Source organism: Podarcis filfolensis, assembly GCF_964270895.1.
Source record: "Podarcis filfolensis genome assembly, chromosome: 11".
Lineage (NCBI taxonomy): Eukaryota > Metazoa > Chordata > Lepidosauria > Squamata > Lacertidae > Podarcis > Podarcis filfolensis.
In genome coordinates, this window is record NC_139613.1 from 14,400,846 (window position 1) to 14,407,074 (window position 6,229).

A 6,229-nucleotide genomic window follows, 5' to 3' on the forward strand; every position below is an offset into this window, starting at 1 on the left:
ACCCAAGCACCCAAATTAGAATGAATAATCTGTGCACGTGGTTAAAGATCTGAAGAGGGAACAAGTTTTGGGGGGAGGGGTTAAAGGGGAGGGAGGAAGGGGGAAAATTAGGATAAGTGAGTAGGGACAAAAGTACATACTGTTATGTATAACTAATAGGAGGAGGATTTTGATGCATGTTGTTGTTAGATTTTCTACTGAATGATTTTTTTGTAAGTTATACGATATCCCTTGATGAAAGTGTGAGTATAAAGAATGGGGGGGGGAATAAAAATTTAAATAATAAAAAAACCTGCAATGTCACAAAAAGGCGAGCTTGCTTCCAGGCGCCGTGCTTCCTGAGCAAGCACAAAGTTTGGCTGATTTAGTTAGCATTTATTCTGATGCATTTGCTGGGAGGTGGGACAATGTTTGGCTAATCGCGGAGGAGCATCATTCGGGTGTGTTTGCAAAAAAAAGTTTCCAGAGTGGTTCAACAGTGTTGACTTCATATTACGCATTCATTCCGATTCGATTGTGAGGACCACATAGAATCATAAGAGTTGGGAGATCCAGTCCAGCCCCTTGCAATGCAGGAATTCTGCCCATAGCTGTCCCTGGGTGGGTTTGAACCACCAACCTGCTGCTTAACAGCCAGACACATTGACTCATCGTGCCACAGTAACAAGACCATGCCGGCTCTTTATTTAGCCCTCATTCTGATGTGTTTGTGCAAAGTTTCCGGAGAGAGTTACGCAATGACTTTTTGTTGCATATTCATTCTGATTTGTTTGTAGGGAGGTTAGATGGCAATGCGTCGAGCAGATGTTATCCCACATTTTCCAGTAATAATATTAATATTATAATTTATTACTTATACCCCGCCCATCTGGCTGGGTTTCCCCAGCCACTCTTGGTGGCTCCCAACAGAATATTAAAAACACAATAAAACATCTGCCTTCAGATGTCTTCTAAGTGTCAGATGTTTATTTCCTTGACATCTGAAAGGCGGGCATTCCACAGGGTGGGCGCCACTACCAAAAAGGCCCTCTGCCTGGTTCCTTGTAACCTCACTTCTTGCAGTGAGGGAACCGCCAGAAGGCTCTCGGAGCTGGACCTCAGTGTCCAGGCTCAATGATGGGGGTGGAGACACTTCTTCAGGTATACAGTGCATCTCCCATCACTTTCCTTTTTGCCAGAAGTTTTATTCTGGGGAGAGAAGTAGGTTTGTTGTGCAGGAGCTCGCAACCATTTTAACTGCACAACTTAAATTTGCTGGTATGAGATCGAATCCTACCTGAAAGCAGCAGCAATCTGGAAGTAACCCTGAGAAACATATTGAGTCGTCCAGAACTCTTCTGATTTTTTTTCTGTAAACCACCCTGAGCTCCTGATTCTCGGCCATGAACCTCGCTGGATGACCATGGGCCAGCCACTGTCTCTCAGCCTAACCTACCTCCCAGGGTTGCTATGAGGGTAAAAAGGGGGAAGGGGATAAAATACGGGAGAGGGATGTATACAAGATGTCTGCCATCTTGAACTTCCTGAACGAAAGGTGTGATATAAATGTAGCAAATAAACAAGGAACAAACCTTTGGGCAGAATGTTATATTGGAACTAAAATGAATAAAAAGAATAACCAGGTGCTCAGATTTGGTGTTGCGAGACTGGAGATAAAGGCAGTTTTAAAACAATTCTTTGTTTTGCTGAGATGAGGGTCAGTACAGTCATACCTCGTGTTACCTTTGCTTCATGTTACGTTCTTTCAGGTTTCGCCGCTCGCGCATGTGCAGAAGCGCAAAATGACATCATGCGCAGAAGCAGCGAATCGCAACCTGCGCCTGTGCAGATGCACCGCTGCGGGTTGCGCTCTTTTCATATTGCGAACAGGCCTCTGGAACGGATCCCGTTCGCAACCAGAGGTACCACTGTATTCTAGTTGCTCGTTTCATGCACACACACCCTGGCCAGTTTAACATCCCAGCCAGCTGCATTTTTCCAGATGCTACACAAGCACACACGGGGTGGACTTCAGGCCCCAGGGTATTTAATCAATCCTGTCATGTCATGTTTTTTTTTTGGGGGGGGGGCTACTGTAGCAGGACATGCCTGTATTCCAGGGTATTAAGCAAGGGTAAATGTGGCGATTCTTATCAGGTCAATAAGCACATCATCCCCTACAGTTCCATTGTATCCACCAACCGAGAAAACACTTTTAACTACTAACGCATGAGCTGGCGTGTCTCTGAAGGACGATGCAATAACCTTTTGTTTCAGGTAGACACGCAGGTCCGTATAGTTAAAGCTATGGTTTTCCCAGTAGTGATGTATGGAAGTGAGAGCTGGACCATAAAGAAGGCTGATCGCCGAAGAATTGATGCTTTTGAATTATGGTGCTGGAGGAGACTCTTGAGAGTCCCATGGACTGCAAGAAGATCAAACCTCTCCATTCTTAAAGAAATCAGCCCTGAGTGCTCACTGGAAGGACAGATCCTGAAGCTGAGGCTCCAAGACTTTGGCCACCTCATGAGAAGACTCCCTGGAAAAGACCCTGATGTTGGGTAAGATGGAGGGCACAAGGAGAAGGGGACGACAGAGGACAAGATGGTTGGACAATGTTCCTCCTGGGCCGTGTTCAGAAAGTGGTGGTGGGGGATGAGTGTTCAGACCCTTGGGCTCTCACTTGTGGGGTGCCTCAGGGTTCTGTCCTCTCCCCCATGCTTTTCAACATTTACATGCAGCCGCTGGGAGAGATCATCAGGAGGTTTGGGCTGGGCATTCATCAGTATGCGGCTGATACCCAGCTCTACCTCTCTTTTAAATCAGAACCAGTGAAGGCGGTGAAGGTCCTGTGTGAGTGTCTGGAGGCGGTTGGAGGATGGATGGCGGCTAACAGATTGAGGTTGAATCCTGACAAGACAGAAGTACTGTTTTTGGGAGACAGGAGGCGGGCAGGTGTCGAGGATTCCCTGGTCCTGAATGGGGTAACTGTGCCCCTGAAGGACCAGGTGCGCAGCCTGGGAGTCATTTTGGACTCACAGCTGTCCATGGAGGCACAGGTCAAATCTGTGTCCAGGGCAGCTGTTTACCAGCTCCATCTGGTACGTAGGCTGAGACCCTATCTGCCTGTGGACTGTCTCGCCAGAGTGGTGCATGCTCTGGTTATCTCCCGCTTGGACTACTGCAATGCACTCTACGTGGGGCTACCTTTGAAGGTGACTCAGAAACTACAACTAATCCAGAATGCCGCAGCTAGACTGGTGACTGGGGGCGGCCGCCGAGACCATATAACACCGGTCTTGAAAGACCTACATTGGCTCCCAGTACGTTTCCGAGCACAATTCAAAGCGTTGGTGCTGACCTTTAAAGCCCTAAACGGCCTCGGTCGTGTATACCTGAAGGAGCGTATCCACCCCCATCGTTCTGCCCGGACGCTGAGGTCCAGCGCCGAGGGCCTTCTGGCGGTTCCCTCATTGCGAGAAGCAAAGCTACAGGGAACCAGGCAGAGGGCCTTCTCGGTAGTGGCGCCCGCCCTGTGGAACACCCTTCCAGCAGATGTCAAAGCGATAAACAACTACCTGACATTCAGAAGACATCTTAAGGCAGCCCTGTTCAGGGAAGTTTTTAACGTGTGATAGTGTATTTTTGGTTTCTATGGAAGCTGCCCAGAGTGGCTGGGGAGGCCCAGCCAGATGGGCGGGGTATAAATAATAAATTATTATTATTATTATTATTATTATTATTATTATTATTATTATTCTCGAAGCTACCAGCATTCGTTTGACCAAGCTGCGGGAGGCAGTGGAAGACAGGAGTGCCTGCCGTGCTCTGGTCTATGGGGTCATGAAGAGTTGGACACGACTAAACAACAGGCACGCAGGTAGCCCCGCTGGGAGGCAAGGTGGAAAGTGTTTGCCACAGGTGGCAGGTTTGGGGTGTCATATTTGTATATGAGGAAGTTCTGCTTCAGAAGGAACTTAATTTCCTCAGCTTCCATTCATTTCCATCAATTTGGTTTTTCTTGCAGAAACTCTTCCTGCTGCTCTTGTTGAGTTATAGACAAGATGTAGGGGAAGGGGCGATGATGCTGTGTGGTTTGGAGCGCGGCGGTTTCTGCCTCAGACACCAAAACGTCTTCATCCTGCTCTGGATAGCCATATGTAGATGGAGGGAATACCAGGGCCACAAGTGACTGCATCACATCCTAGCATCTTTTAATTTTTTTAACCAATCACAATGGGCCTAACTAGATGGTCAGCCATTCTTTATTCTATTGCTAAATAAAGGGAGGTTGGGGAGTGAAGTCTGCTAGGGACCAGGGCCATCCAAGCTTTTGCATGAGTTGTGCATCGATTCTATGCCCGGCGAAACTGCTGTTGTGTCCAAGATGGGCAACCTTGCAGACAAGCACAATGGTTAATATAATTGTGTATATTCACAGAACCTGCCCACTCCTACAAGTGGTTCTCTGCAGATGAAGGGCAGTATACAAATTTAATAAGAAGCAACAATAATTTTAATTGGATTTTTTACCCACCTTCCACCCTAAGGTCCCAGGATGAGCCACAACAGTTTAAAATACGTCAAACCGTTTTAAACAAATTGCAAGAATAGGATGGGTTCTAAAAATACACATCTAAAAATACACGTCAAAGGTCAGGTTAAAAGTTGGGGAGGGGCTCTATAGCCCAGAGTTTAATTTCACATAAAACTGGCAGTTCGCTGCTGAATTTATTTATTTATTTATTTAAAAACCAAAAACCCTAAAGCAGCCTTTCCTAATCCTGGTACCTTCAAGGTGTTTTGGACTACAAGTCCCATCACCCCCAGCCATCATGGTGAATGGATGATGGAAGTTGTAGTCCGGCAACATTTGGAAACTTGTCATGTTGAGCTAAAGAATTCACTACCCAGGTTATCTGACATGTTTGTGAATCTGGGATCAGTTTTGGGTTGGCTTTCAGGACTCACTAGGCCAGCCATATTTCACACCGGCACCAAACAGTCGAAAAATTGCTTTTGTTTACATCCAGAGTGGTTTTTGGATATCAAAGTCAAGAATAACGACAATGACACGTCTGTGCACCACTTTTATATTTTGCTCAGGTATCTTTCGGACCCTTTTGTTTCGCTTTCTTGTGTAATTTTAGCAGGAATTACTGCATTCCGAGCAGCTGGTAGCTTCTGTGGGGTTAAACAAGAGCTTTTGAATGCCCAGGGCAAAACAAAGAGCCACTAAACAATAGCGGGGTCTTGTTTCAAGAATCCCTGCAGCATAGATAACTCATTGGTTAACCAATCAGATCAAGTCCCTGATGTTTTATCAAGTCAAACTCCACATTCTGTGCTTGGGTGCACTCAAATGTCACACACAACAGGCCACAAAGGGAAGCAAAACAGGAGACTAAAGAGCCCTGTTCCTTCTAAGGCCAGTAGGATAAATGCAGAGATTTGATAAATAAAAGAACCGCATTGTGAATAGGCTGAAGCAGAGGGGGAAAGCTGCGCTCGCTTTACCCTGCTTATCTCAGTGAAAGGGGTTTGGAAATAATGCAGTACAGTTTAGAGCCCAAATGCACCATCAAGCTTCAACTGTGGCCTGGGGCATTTTTCCACATTAAGAGCAGAAAAGCAGAGGCAGCCGATTTGCACGTGGCGAGATCTTGCACACAAGGAGGACTTGTGCACTGCCTCCGCTTTGCAGGAATGAGCTGGGGAAGCCCACAAGCTTCTACTGGAGCCATGCCCTTTGGGTGTGACCAATTAATGGAGGTCAGGGCTACCCTCCACGATGTTGCCTAATCCAGCTACCACAGCTCTGTATACAGGTAGGACAGCTCAGCCAGTAGAACATGAGACTCCTAAACTCAGGGTCGTGGGTTTGAGCCCCACTTTGGGCAAAAGATTCCTGCATTGCAGGGGGTTGGACTAGATGACCCTTGGTGTCCCTTCCAAATATATGTTGTTGTTTAGTCGTGTCCGACTCTTCGTGACCCCATGAACCAGAGCACGCCAGGCACTCCTGTCTTCCACTGCCTCCCGGAGTTTGGTCAGACTCATGTTTGTAGCTTCGAGAACACAGTCCAACCATCTCGTCCTCTGTCGTCCCCTTCTCCTTGTGCCCTCCATCTTTCCCAACATCAGGGTCTTTTCCAGGGAGTCTTCTCTTCTCATGAGGTGGCCAAAGTCTTGGAGCCTCAGCTTCACGATCTGTCCTTCCAGTGAGCACTCAGGGCTGATTTCCTGAAGA